At 44.7% G+C, this 13,317-nt stretch overlaps 2 long non-coding RNA genes across 2 annotated transcripts; one reads left to right on the top strand and one right to left on the bottom strand.

Annotated features, from left to right (window-relative positions):
- Positions 1-7,828: 7,828 nt before the first annotated feature.
- LOC310711034 lies at positions 7,829-11,873 on the top strand. The gene is made up of 3 exons (XR_014528346.1): positions 7,829-8,128; positions 10,135-10,225; positions 11,762-11,873. It is a non-coding gene; the product is annotated as an uncharacterized lncRNA (long non-coding RNA).
- A 509-nt stretch (positions 11,874-12,382) lies between these two features.
- On the bottom strand, positions 12,383-13,051 carry LOC310710516. The gene is made up of 2 exons (XR_014528108.1): positions 12,669-13,051; positions 12,383-12,541 (listed from the first exon to the last, which is right to left on the bottom strand). It is a non-coding gene; the product is annotated as an uncharacterized lncRNA (long non-coding RNA).
- Between the last annotated feature and the right edge of the window lie 266 nt (positions 13,052-13,317).

Genomic DNA, 13,317 nt, shown 5'->3' with positions numbered 1-13,317 from the left:
GGTTAAGACCGTGTTCTTGGAAGACAATCTTTCTCAGCTATGAGTGATCGCCAAAGAAGAAGAATGAAGAGTTAGGCCACTGGTTCTAGTCGAGTACTATTTGTTCTGGTCAGTAGTGGCTCTCCAACGATCACAGTGGAGCAGGGCTGTGAACCCAGTCCTAGTTCAACATTTTAACCCCTGACTATACTGACAATATTTCAGGATTGTTCAAAGGGTTACCATGATTTGTCTTTTCTGGTTTTGTAGTCCTTTATTAGCTTGTGCAGTCCCACACAGCCTAAGGCAGAGCTTTCCAAACTGAGTGTCACGACACTTTAGTGTGTCGGCTGCAGTGCGTAGGTGTGTCATGCAAACGTTCCCTGCACATCTCCCGGGGCTGAAAAAGGGGTTTGTTTAACCTTTGGTTTGCTAGTAAAACTGAAGTATTGCTTCATGAAATGATGCATGTCTAAAAAGTGTGTCATCAGCATGAAAAGTTTGGAAAGCTCCGCCCCAAGGTGATTACAATCACAAATGACATCCAGTAGAGAAAATGTACATTTGGGTAAATTTAGAAAATAGGGTGGTAAATTCAGAGCTGAGAAATGCAACAGGATGGAGGCCGTGGCAGGATTTAAGCTGTGTCAAAACTTCACTGGGATTTAGCCCCAGCACATAGTTGCAATAAGAGTACTCGGCCCCAGAACACAGGATTACAGCTAACTTCTTATAGGTGTTATTTCTAAATCAAATGTAGCCGGAGCACACAGTGTAGCAATAGCAGTCGGCACCTCTGAACAAGTGCAGAGTGCATTTTGCTGACCGCTCTGAGCAAACACAGGCTGTTCCCTCAGACATGCAACTAAAATTGCGGCATTTCGCTCCCTTTCCTTTCTTTGGTTGTGTGAGGGAGGGAGGTATTCTGCCTCAGTCATGGTGAGTCAGATACCGTTGGGTGGATTGCAGTCTGGACTGCAAAGCCACAAACTGCAGCAGTGGTGTGCGTATGAGAAAGGGCTATTTTGCAGGGGCTAATTCGGGTTGGCAGCTCTGGAGCTTTCAAGAAGTGAGAGGCAGAAGTGCTTCTTCCTGCTGGGCCTTCCACTTCCTGGGTCCTGTCCTTGAAGCCAGGCGGGAACCTAAAGTCACCATTTCCTCATTGGGTTAGAAATTCCTTGACTCCTTTGGAATAGCAGGTACTCTGATGTGCCTGTTGGCATAGGAGAGGTGAGCCTTGGAGGCAGGTCTTGAGGGCAAATGCTCATTCACAGGGCTAAATATGAGCCAAGATGGCCAGAAGATCTACCTACCTTCTATAGCGGCATAGAAGCTCAGCACTTGCCCTTTAGTACTGTTGCAGGGAGATGAACAGAATTGCACCTGTGGAAATTCCCTCTTTCTAACACAATTGCTCGTGGGAAAGGGAGCCTCATCTTCCTTCACCTCTGGGATCCTGGGAAGGAATTATCATAGCAGAATCATTCTTCAGCGCTGGGCTCAACCCTGGAAGATATATTTTTTTAAAATAATCCAAGGAAACAGTGCTTCTGGGCATGTGAAAAGTGTGTGACTATGCACAACCAATTTCCTTGTAAACAGAGGCACAGAATTACAGGCCTGGGCTTCCAGACTGAAGCGTGACTTCCAGGGAGATATATACTGTATATGTTTTTCTTTTGGAGTCTCTCGACAGACGAAGAAGCAAACTCCAAGCAATCTGAGAGGAGCTGGAGAAATGGGTGTGAGTGGGGTTACATTCGCCAGCCTAAAGAAAAGACCTTGCTACAACCACATGGCAAAGTGTGAGTCAGTTGTGTTGGCTGTAAGTTTAGCCTTGAGCTGTTTATTAATAATCGTTCATACAAGACCGGGGAAGTGCTTTGTGAGGCTTTTGCCAGACTGGTTAATCACCCTCGTGATGACAGCTGTCTGAAGTGAGTCATTATCATTATTATTATTATTCCCGTTTTACAGAAAAGAAACTGAGGTGCCGGACAAGAGTGACCACAGTGCGTCGGAAGCCAGAGATCTCCCAGGGAGAACCCAGCTTCCCTCCAGAGCTCTCCTAACATGAAATCCTATTGAGGAATAGCTATTACATAACTATGTTCCATACATACTGTCATGTTCAGTCAGTATGGGCATGATATCGAGGCAGGTAGAGCTATGCGCAGCACATTGCGATATATAAAAAAAGCAAAAATAAATAAACTCCTCTCTGCACCCTCAACAAACTACAGCTCCCAGAATTCTTGGGAGGAAGCCACAGCTGTTCAAAGCGTGCTTAAAATAGTGCTTAAAATGTATCTTGTGAATGTAGCCAAAGGGTATCAGAGGAAGAATCAGAAGGGAAGGAGGCAACTCATTAGCCTGAAGTCTTGAAGCTCAGCCAGGGTTCAGGTGTGTTATATATCACCTGGGCAATGGGGTGCTAGCAAATGGCGGTTACAGTCGTACCTTGGTTCTCGGATGGAATCCATTCCAGAAGTTCATTTGACTTCTGAAAATGTTCGGAAACCAAGGCGCAGCTTCCGATTGGCTTCAGGAGCTTCCTGCACTCAATCGGAAGCCGCGCCGGACATTCGGCTTCCAAAAAAATTCACAAACCAAAACACTCACTTCTGGGTTTGCGGTGTTCAAGAGCCAAAACATTTGACTCACAAGGCGTTTGAAAACCAAGGTACAACTGTATTTGGAGAGTCTATCTCAAGTGCCAACCGACCTCTGTTCCAGCTGCATACCAGCAATGCCGCCCCATCAATCCAAGTTGACAATGGAGTCTTGAGGGCTGCTCAGATAGGATGATTTAGGTGCATAGCTAAGATGTTCAGAGTGTACACTCCTCCCTGCAAAAAGTGATGCACAACTACTTATTTAAATTTTTGTAGATACATGCATCAGACAGGCAGGCTTGGCTTTGTCTGATTTGGAACGCAAACGGTGGCTAATCCAGTTTTATCCTTGAAAAATGTATGAACCTTGAGCCTTTTCCCTTAGTAAAGGCATTTTTATTTCAGCAGTCTTTTTGTCTGCAAATTTAGATTGTGCCGCTTCCCAGTTTTACTGTTCTTTCTGTGTTAACGTCTAGACTGGCTTGCAGAGCTGCTTCTAATTGATTATTTGTATTGTTTTCTTGCCACTACTTTTTAAACCTATGCTGGTCCCTGCTCTGAGTACATCGGCAGAAAAGCTAGACAGAAAATACTATTAATGAAATAATAATCAAGAGGTGTAGCTCAGTTGGTAAAGCACAAGGCTCTTTATCTCCGGGTCACGAGTTTGAGCCTGATGTTGGGCAAAAGATTTCTGCATTGCAGGAATGTATACAGGATGATCACCACTCATGAGTACATTAGTATAAAAGCAGGATCGAAATAATTTATTGCTGTTGATTTAAATCTTTGCTGGCAGCTGCTGTGGGCTATATCCAGGGCTTGTGCATTATTCAGAATAGACCCGTTGAAATTAATGGACATGACTAATGGGCTTCAATGAATCAAATAAATAAATAATAATAACAATTTACGTCCTTTAATTTCAATGGATTTTCTTCTTCAAGTAGAACTTAGGTAACAACCCGCTAGGTTCATCAGTAGACAAGTAGGACGGAAATTGTTTATTTTTTATTATTATTTCGTTCATTATAGTCTTGCAAATAAGTGTACAAAAGCTACTAGCCTGCAAGGAATATTACTGACCAGCTGAGGGCTGGCAGAGGGGAGATGGAGTGCTCTGTCCCTCCTTCAACAGCTGTCTACATTTCTAAGCCAGACCCTCCAAGTGTCCCTATTTTCCAGGGCCGTCTCTGATTTAGAGAAGCCATCCCAGTTTCTAATTTGATCCTGGAATGTCCCACTTTTCCTTAGGATGTCCCTATTTTCATGGGAGAAATGTTGGAGTTATCCGACCCCCGAGCCGTCTGAAGGCAATCCTGTATAGGGAAGTTTTTTTTAAAAAAAATGTTTAATGTTTTATTATGTTTTATATATGTTGGAAGCTGTCCAGAGTGGCTGGGACAACCCAGTAAGATGTGTGGGGTATAAATAGTAAAATTATCATTATGAAACCCAACGTCCCTGTTTTCATCGGAGAAATGTTGGAGGGTATGCTAAGCTGGATAGACAGGGGCTTTCCTACACCCATTTAGTTTCTATGCTTAGTACAGGGAAATAGTATGGAGCAACTTGACCAAACTTCCCTTGCTCTCTCACTCACTCATCCCAATAGAATTCTGTTTGTGATTCTTTCTCACCTATGGCTACCAGGCAAGGCCTTAACACAGAAGGCATTATTACTGACCGGCCTTCCTAGAGTTTGATATCCAGCAGGGATGGAGCCATGTGACATGCTTCTCAGCTGGGGTTGGCCGTTCACCACATCGTGAACATAAAGCCCTGCTCCTCTCCCCACCATGGCGCCACCCAGCCATCCCAACTTTGGGCGTTGGCTTTTGCCTGACGCAATGGGTTTGATGCCACTCCAGTGAGTCATCAATCGCACATCCTGGAGGGTTTGGGTATTTATTTATTTTTAGGGATCCCATCAAAGGAGGACCCGGGGGGGGGGGACGGACCCAGCTTGCCAGCAAGGAATGTCCCTCCTCTGTTGACATTCGAGGGGTCAGAAGTGGTTGAGAAATGACAGCGAAGAGCCAAAATCAGCAGCTGGATAACTTTCAAATGCAGCCACCTGGAATTTCCACAAGGCCCCCGCTGCAGTGCTCTCTGTGATCCGCCAGTCCGACCCAGAAGAAGTGCCATTTTGGCACCTGGCAGTGGTGAGAAGGCAGCATCTCTGAGTGTGGCTGAATGAATATCCTTCAACAATCAGAGGGCCTTTCCTTCCGCCTTGGCTGCCTGCCTTTCTGCTTGGCTTTGCAGTCTAGTTGAAATAACTAAAGGGCATTCTGTGTTTAGAAAGGAAGGTTGCCCTCCATGAAGCTGGACGATAGGTAAATTTCTGTGGGTAAGGTGACCCAAATAAGGAACACACAGCATCTTGGTTCCGATGGAGGACAACTGTTCGGGAAGCTTGCAATGCTGGGGGATGAATTTTGAAATTTCACATTTAATAAACTTTGAGAGGTGAAATCAGACATTTTAGTGAAGCTTCTTCCTATTTATCTTGCATGTTCCGATAGGTGGAGTATGGGCATTGTGCCTTGGCATTCAACAGACATTCCAGAGCTGATATCTTAAGCCCTCTTGCCTGCTCACAGGAAGTCCTAACCCTACATTAAAAAGAGCCTATTTGGTAAATATGTAGAAAGTGTTCCATGCTCTGATTTATTTTCTTTTTAAGTGCAGGCTGTTTCTCCCTTAGGACTGAGTAGGTATCTCTCTGTTCATTTTAATGCATTCCATTTATGCACTGCCTTCTAGGAAACACCTCAAAGCAATTTAACAACAAAAAACAATTTCATAAAATAATAATAAAAGATCACAAATCCAATAGGAACACAGACTGGGATTTTTTTTTTAAAAAAAACCCACACACCTCCATTTAAAGTGCATGTTGAAAAAGAAAGGTCTTTCATAGGTGCCCAAAAGACAAACAAGTGCAAATATATTGTAGAGAGATATAACTTCCTACTGAGATTGGACTTTTTGTGATAATGAAAGTGGCAGGAAGATACATTGGAAAGTGTGGGACACTTGCTTTGATGCAATGACATTTAGCCTCCCCTAAGCAACTCTGGGCGAATGCTCATTAAATCGTGAACATCGTCTAATCTCCAAGGAAACAAGTTGGGAAAACAAGCAGGTCTTCTGGAATAATTCCTAGACACCCAGGAGCAGAGGGAGGGAGACACACAGCCATTCAGGTATTTCCTAGCCATTTTGCCAGTAATCTCCCTAACCAATAAATAAATAAAATAAAAAGGTGCTAGCCAGCTTTGCCCAGGGTCTATTGAAGAAGCCTCACAGTCATTCTGGATCCACGAATCTTCCTATCCCCAAACCACAAACCTTGCAACATGTGTATATCTGTTTGCTCGTTGTCTCCTCAAAGGGACCTGAGGCAACATCAAACATTTCAAACCTTAAAACCAACAATCCAGCTTCAGAGCATGCCGAGATGCAATAAACCTGGAATATCATAATCTAAACTAGCGCCACAAGACACAACAATAAAAAAGCTACCGGATATAAAATAATGTTATGTAGAGAGGGTGGGGAGATTATTACTTATTAAATTCGTATACCTACCTTCATCTACATATGTCAGGGCGAGTTTGTGACATAAAATTACAATATGAAAACCACAATATACCTAGTATAAATTAGAACAGCAAGTTTATGATGTACACCCCCAAGAGAGTTCATTAAAGCCAGGGGTAGTTGGTCAATATGATGCCTCCATATTGATGCCTTCCAATACGTTTGAGGCTACAATTCCCATCATCCTTCACCACTGGCCATGCTAGCTGAGGCTGAAGGGAAATGGAGTCCAACAGCTTCTGGAAAACGGATTTACGTATAAGCTAAACAAGCTACAGTTTAGGGCTCCACTCTCTTGGGGCCCCCAAAAAAAATTAAAGGGAAAAAAACTGGATGTACATTTCCAAAACATAAGATAAAAACAAATAAAATAAAACCTACATACAGCAACAGTGTTGTGTAGGCTCCTATGATGTAAGTAATGGGCCCCCGCCTGCTAGCCTGCTCCCTAAAATATCACTGGTTTGCTCATTTCTATATATAGGGTGCCTACATTCTGCATGGACTGTTATGGGCAAATGGATTTAGAAGAAGAGGAGGAGTTTGGATTTGATATCCCACTTTATCACTACCCAAAGGAGTCTCAAAGCGGCTACCATTCTCCTTTCCCTTCCTCCCCCACAACAAACACCCTGTGAGGTGAGTGGGGCTGAGAGACTTCAAAGAAGTGTGACTAGCCCAAGGTCACCCAGCAGCTGCATGTGGAGGAGCGGAGACGCGAACCCGGTTCACCAGATTACGAGTCTACTGCTCTTAACCACTACACCACACTGGCTCCCACCTATTAGGTCCATAAATTACCATATAGCATATATTCAACACAAAAAAACAGTGGCAATTTGTTGTTGACAAAGGACAGGTGGACATATACAGTGGTACCTCGGGTTAAGAACTTAATTCGTTCTGGAGGTCCGTTCTTAACCTGAAACTGTTCTTAACCTGAGGTACCACTTTAGCTAATGGGGCCTCCTGTTGCCGCCATGCCACTGCTGTGCAATTTCTGTTCTCACCCTGAAGCAGAGTTCTTAACCCAAGGTACTATTTCTGGGTTAGCGGAGTCTGTAACCTGAAGCGTCTGTAACCCGAGGTACCACTGTAGTGATGTTTTCTGCAACCTGTAGGGTGCAGTCACAGAGGATGCTCATGAAGCAGAGGGCTATCAATGGCTTCTAGCTGGGATGCCTCTACTCGGCCTCCACAGGTGGAGGCAGCTACGCTTCTGAAAATCTGTGGCTGGAAGCCACGGGAGGAGAACGTGTTATTGCACTCAGGTGCTGCTTGAAGGTTTCCCTCAGGCATCTGGGTGGCCACAGTGAGAGTCGGATGCTGGACTTGATGGGCCATTGGACTGGTGCATCAGGGCTCTTCTGAGGTCCTGAGGTCCAACCCACAAGCCCTTGCAAAAATAGCGCTTCTGTGTTGTAACGGCCTTTCAGAATGTGCTTAATAGACCTCCAAATGCCTCTTGGAGCCAGCGATGAAACACAGGGCATTTATTGCATAAGATAATCCCAGGATTCCTCTCGGCTCTGAATAATGGTGCACCAGCTATGGAGAAGGAGAGAAATTATGATTCATAGAAGGGGCCATTATGACACACAAGTGCTATTTCTGTGATGGGCGGGGAAGCCACCGGAAGTTGCCGTCTTGGCTTGTCCTGGAAAGATTGAGAGTTTCAGCCCCTGGATGAGGAGTTCCCTGGAATGAAAGCACAGATGTAATAAGATCTAACCAGCTCCTCCTTTTGAGTTTGTGAGAGCCAGTTACAGTATTTGCCAGGGTGATCCCAGTACACTGGGCTGGGCATTCAGAAATGGATCCAGGAGAGAAGAAGCTTTGGGCTATGGTTTGAAGGAAGAGAAGGAAGGAAACAGAAGTGAATTCAACAGATCAAAAACAAATGGAGGTCAGTTACCCACCAAGAGGTATAGTGCCATGGCCGTTTTGGGTGGCCAGATTTGAGCATCCTGAAATGGTGTCACTGATTTATACTTACAGATTTTTCCCCTGACCAAATGTATGTATCTGTTTATTTACTGGCTGCCCCATGGCATAAATTCTCTGGGTGGCTTATGAAATGCTGGCGGTGGGAGATTGTAAAAAAGGCAGGGCTTCTTAGGAGGATAGGCAGGGTTTAAGAAGAAGAATTATTTCAGAAGGTGTGGCTTACTGGAAATTTCACTTTCCCACCCCTTTCCAAAATAAATGGGAATGCCACTACCCATTGATATCAGGGCATGCACCTTTGCTATATTTTCCCCAGTACTTCCTAAAACTGTTTTTGTTTAGGCAAGACTCCCGACATGCAATTTTGTTGTGCATATTTTGTGCTAAGAACTGGGCAGTCACGGGGGTGGGTACAATTCTTGTTTGTGTAAACAGCAGTTGTTGTTTTTTGTATGTCTATGTGGTTCTATGTTTTTTATTTTACTTTTTTCACTTTTTGTATTTATAAAACAATAAAAAACTGCTGATTTTTCATATGCTTTGATACATTTAATCTCTGTTTGTTTTTATAAAGTTGCAGGTTGCTGGCATTTTCAAATAAATATTTTATATTTTATGTAAACCGCTTAGAGGTGGAGGCCTTGAATCTCCAGATGGGCACTATAGATAAGGCACACTTGCCCACCTGCCAGCAAATCACACCATAGATACAGTACTCTGCAAGGTCTGCCCTCCTCCCCTCTCCCAATTAACCTCCATCTCCAGGACACACTCCCGTGACATCTCCAAGGGCTGCCCCTCTGTTTCATGTTTGGCTCTTGAGATCTCAGGGTCTTGGATGATCTTGATGTGGAAACCCTGAACAGCAGATCTCTGAATTTCAAAATCAGGAGTGAAGTTTTGCATGACCCCAAAACAAAGCAACATCACCTGCTAAAGAGAGCCAGTGTGGTGTAGTGGTTAAGAGCGGTAGCCTTGCAATCTGGGGAACCGGGTTCGCGTCTCCGCTCCTCCACATGCAGCTGCTGGGTGACCTTGGGCCAGTCACACTTCTTTGAAGTCTCTCAGCTCCACTCACCTCACAGAGTGTTTGTTGTGGGGGAGGAAGGGAAAGGAGAATGTTAGCCGCTTTGAGACTCCTTAAAGGGAGTGAAAGGCGGGATATCAAATCCAAACTCTTCTTCTTCTTCTAATGTCTCCAGGGCACGCAAGGTCCAGAACCAGGAAAGCCATCCTAACACACACACACACACACACACACACACACACACACACACCGTGGATTGCTTGGAAATTTCTGGGGATCTTAGTCGAACTTTACAACTTTCTTCTTCTTTTTTTGATAACTACAGTGGTACCTCGGGTTAAGTACTTAATTCGTTGCGGAGGTCCGTACTTAACCTGAAACTGTTCTTAACCTGAAGCACCAATTAAGCTAATGGGGCCTCCTGCTGCTGCCACGCTGCCGCTGTGCAATTTCTGTTCTCATCTTGAAGCAAAGTTCTTAACCTGAAGCACTATTTCTGGGTTAACGGAGTCTGTAACCTGAAGCGTATGTAACCCGAGGTACCACTGTATATAGTCTTTCCCTTAACTGATAATTTGTTTGGGGGAAAGACTGCACAAGCAAGCTATTATGAAAATAATATCTAGGCCTATGTAGACAAGTCTATCGAGACATGAAGTTGGCAGGTTTGCAATCTAATTTGATGCAGGTTTAGGCTGTGAATTAGGAGGTCTGGCCAACTTCTGAAAAGCCCAAATTGTGAGATTTAGGTCAACCTCACAAACAATTCTTTTAAAAACAAGAAACCCGCAAGCACGTATGATTGCTATTTTTAGTCGAAAAGAGGGAGGGAAAAAGAAGAACTAAATTTGCCCAGATTTCCTGCCTCCTTGCCTAGTGGTGATTCTTCCCATGCAACTTGAGGTGACGCAAGTGATAAGATACCAGTTTGATTTCAGTTTATCTTACTGCCTGCAGGTTTCATGGGTGCCAGATGGGTACTGGCGACAACATTCATGATCTTCATGCCGCCATGCTTTTAAGACAGGATCAGTAGATTTAGATCTTTGTGAGTTTGCAACATTTTCAAAAAAAAATTACTCTGCAAATGCTTGCTTCAGCTGTCAGATTTCAATACTCGGAGATTCTAGGCAAATCTGATCTGTGTTTTGCAATTTTATCTCAATGTGCAAATGAACTTGAGACAGGAAAGTATGTTTCCAAACACAATTCAAAGAGCTGGTGTTGACTTTTAAGGCCCTAAATGGCTTCGGCCCTGTATACCTGAAGGAGCATCTCATACCATCCAACATTTCTCCCATGAAAATAGTGACATCCCATTCCATAATGATAATTTTACTGTTTATACCCCACACATCTTACTGGGGTGCCCCAACTACTCTGGGCAGCTTCCAACATATATAAAAACATTAAACATTTTTTAAAACTTCCCTATACAGGATTTCCTTCAGATGGCCCAGGGGTCAGAAAACTCCATACCCTCCAACGTTTCTCCAATAAAAATAGGGACATCCTAAGGAAAAGTAGGACATTCTGGGATCAAATCAGAAACTGGGAAGGCTTCTCTAAATCAGGGACATCCCTGGAGGCACTTGAAGGGTCTGGAATCGCTACCCACACCGTTCATCCCAGACAGTGAGGTCCAGCTCTGAGGGCCTTCTTGCATTTGCCTCACTGCGAAGTTAACTGAGGTTACAGGGAACCAGGCAGAGGGCCTTCTCGGTAGTGGCTCCCTCCCTGTGGAGCGCCCTCCCATTAGATGCCAAGGAAATAAACAACTATCTGACTTTTAGAAGACATTTGAAGGCAGCCCTGTTTAAGGAAGTTTTTTAATGTGTGATGTTTTATTACTCGCTGGAAACAGCCCAGCATAGGTGCCAATTCCCTGGGGCCCTGGGTGCCCAAGCACCCACAAAATTCCCCATGAAGTGGCCAGGCACTCACAAATTCAGTGCCAAGGCCATGCACGGTGCATGGCACCCACAGCCCCGGGCACCCATGGTCGTGGAGCCACGTTGACACTCCTGTAGACCAGAGAGGCTGGGGCAAATCAGTCAGATGGGAGGGGGCATATAACGAATTACTCCTGCTACTGATATGCAAAGTCTCCCTAATGGAAAGAGTGTATACTTGCTGAGATATATGCAGACTGTACACTCACTGAAGGCTACATGTCAATAAATGTACCAATGTCCAGGTCAGCTATTTGTGTATACAGGGGCACTTGTTCAATGTAACATGTGAACCACCTTTACTATGATTCTTTATAAGGCAGTTTTCTCTGTTTAATCAGATGTAGAAAATAGAGCCTCTTAAATGGTTGCATTTCAAGCAAATGTAGAATTTTCTGTAGCCCATGCTGTTCCAGCTGAGAAGCCAGAAGAAAATTGTTATTGGAAAGGTACAGTATATTTTGAGGAACTTTCCTCGATCTGCAAATTTTAATTTAAACCAATAATTTAAAAATACGTCGGTGGACTCAATGAAAAGTTGGCCACCGGATTTAGCAGCCTGTGCTTCTCAGATACAATAGCAAAGTGTTGTCGATATATTTTCCTGCTGGGGCCCTTGAATGTTTTCACAGTTTCATGGCCAGCAGACAATCAGGCAAAGTCTCTCCAGCGATGGAGGAGCAACAACTGGAAAAGCTTCACCTGTTGAACTTCTTCTCATAATGCAAAAGTAATCCTGGCAGCCTAAATGTGACATACCATTGAATGCTATGCTGTGCCACATTCCAAATCTCTCTATTGCTGCCATTTAACCATTGCACGACAAGCAGAAATCCAACTGGTGGAGCTTAAGGCTGTTTCTCCCCCTCCCTTTTTTTTTTTTAACAGGACTCCTGTATCACTGCAGCTGCCTAACCAGCAGAAATGTAGCTGGCAAAGCTTTTATAATGGCTGAAATTCTGTAGCTTTTCATACCAAAAGTGCTCCAGTTTATTTTTCGTCCCGCTTTTGTTGGGCTGTAATGCAAGATTGACACTTCAGATGACAATAATGCAGCAACTCTGGGGAAGCATCGCAGCACAGCTAAAAGCATGGAAGGATGTGTGGCCAGTCCAGGATAATCCCACCATTGATGGACCATTATTGGGGCAATGTTGTATTGCAGAATTACACCTCCCCACCCCCAAAATCCCATCCAGCTGGTCCCAGTTGATCATCTACACTGGCTGACTGCTGTGTAGGACGGCCAGATGTTGCAGAGGGCAGGGTTCCTGCACTTTTTAATAGTTGTGCAGGAGAGGGGATTTCAGCAGGGCGGAACAGGACAGCATACGGTGCGGAATTTCAGCAGGTGCAGTGATGGGGAAAAGTTCCGTCTCTTGGATTACTGCCTGTTAAGCACAGGAAGAGCCCTGCAAGAGAGAGAATAAAAACTTTGTTCTAGGCAAGTGGAAAAACACATTTTCTGCAGACACCCATTTCTCCAGCAGCACCCAAGAAAGAAAAACAAATGCATGGCTAATCTCTTTAGAGGCTTACCACATTTGGCTAAAACCGCAAATCGGGGACTCTATGTAAGGAATGTGGCATCTCAGGCTTGAGCTTCTGGTCCCCTTCCGCATCTGGGTCAACACAGAGGGGCACCTCACCATCTTCTCTGTGATGCACATTTCTCCCAATCGTTTCTCCAAGGAGCTCGTGGTTTCCCCCCTCCCCATTTTAATCCCCATTAACAACCCTGTGAGGTAGGTTAGTCTGAGAGGCAGCCCAAAGGCAACCAGGAAACTTCACTGCCCAGTGGCATAGCAAGGGCCAGTTGCCCCGGGCATGAAATTGTTAGGGGCATAAGATTTCAACACCTGGTGGTGCCTCAATACAGCTGCGTGGGCTCCATTGAAAACGGCTTCTCCATGCGAAGCAGAAAGTGGCCTCTCCAGACAACAGAACGACTCTTCTTTTCCTGTCTCTGTGGCTACAATTTCCTGGGTGATGGAGACACTTCCAATAGGCAGCTGAATGGGCATGCGTATTCTGTCTGTTTCCCACCCACCCACACCTCCACACAGCCCCGGGCACTGGCAACCCACGCTATGCCACTGTCATGGCCATGTGAGGATTTGAACCCTGGTCTCCCAGGTCCTAGTCTGACACACTAACTACTAAATCACATTGTCTTCCTCCTCCTCCA

The sequence above is a fragment of the Podarcis liolepis genome (genome assembly GCF_965112155.1).
Source record: "Podarcis liolepis genome assembly, chromosome: 7".
In the NCBI taxonomy this organism is placed as follows: Eukaryota; Metazoa; Chordata; class Lepidosauria; order Squamata; family Lacertidae; genus Podarcis; species Podarcis liolepis.
The sequence above is the reverse complement of the archived record's forward strand: the minus strand, read 5'-3'. Positions and strand labels throughout refer to the sequence as shown.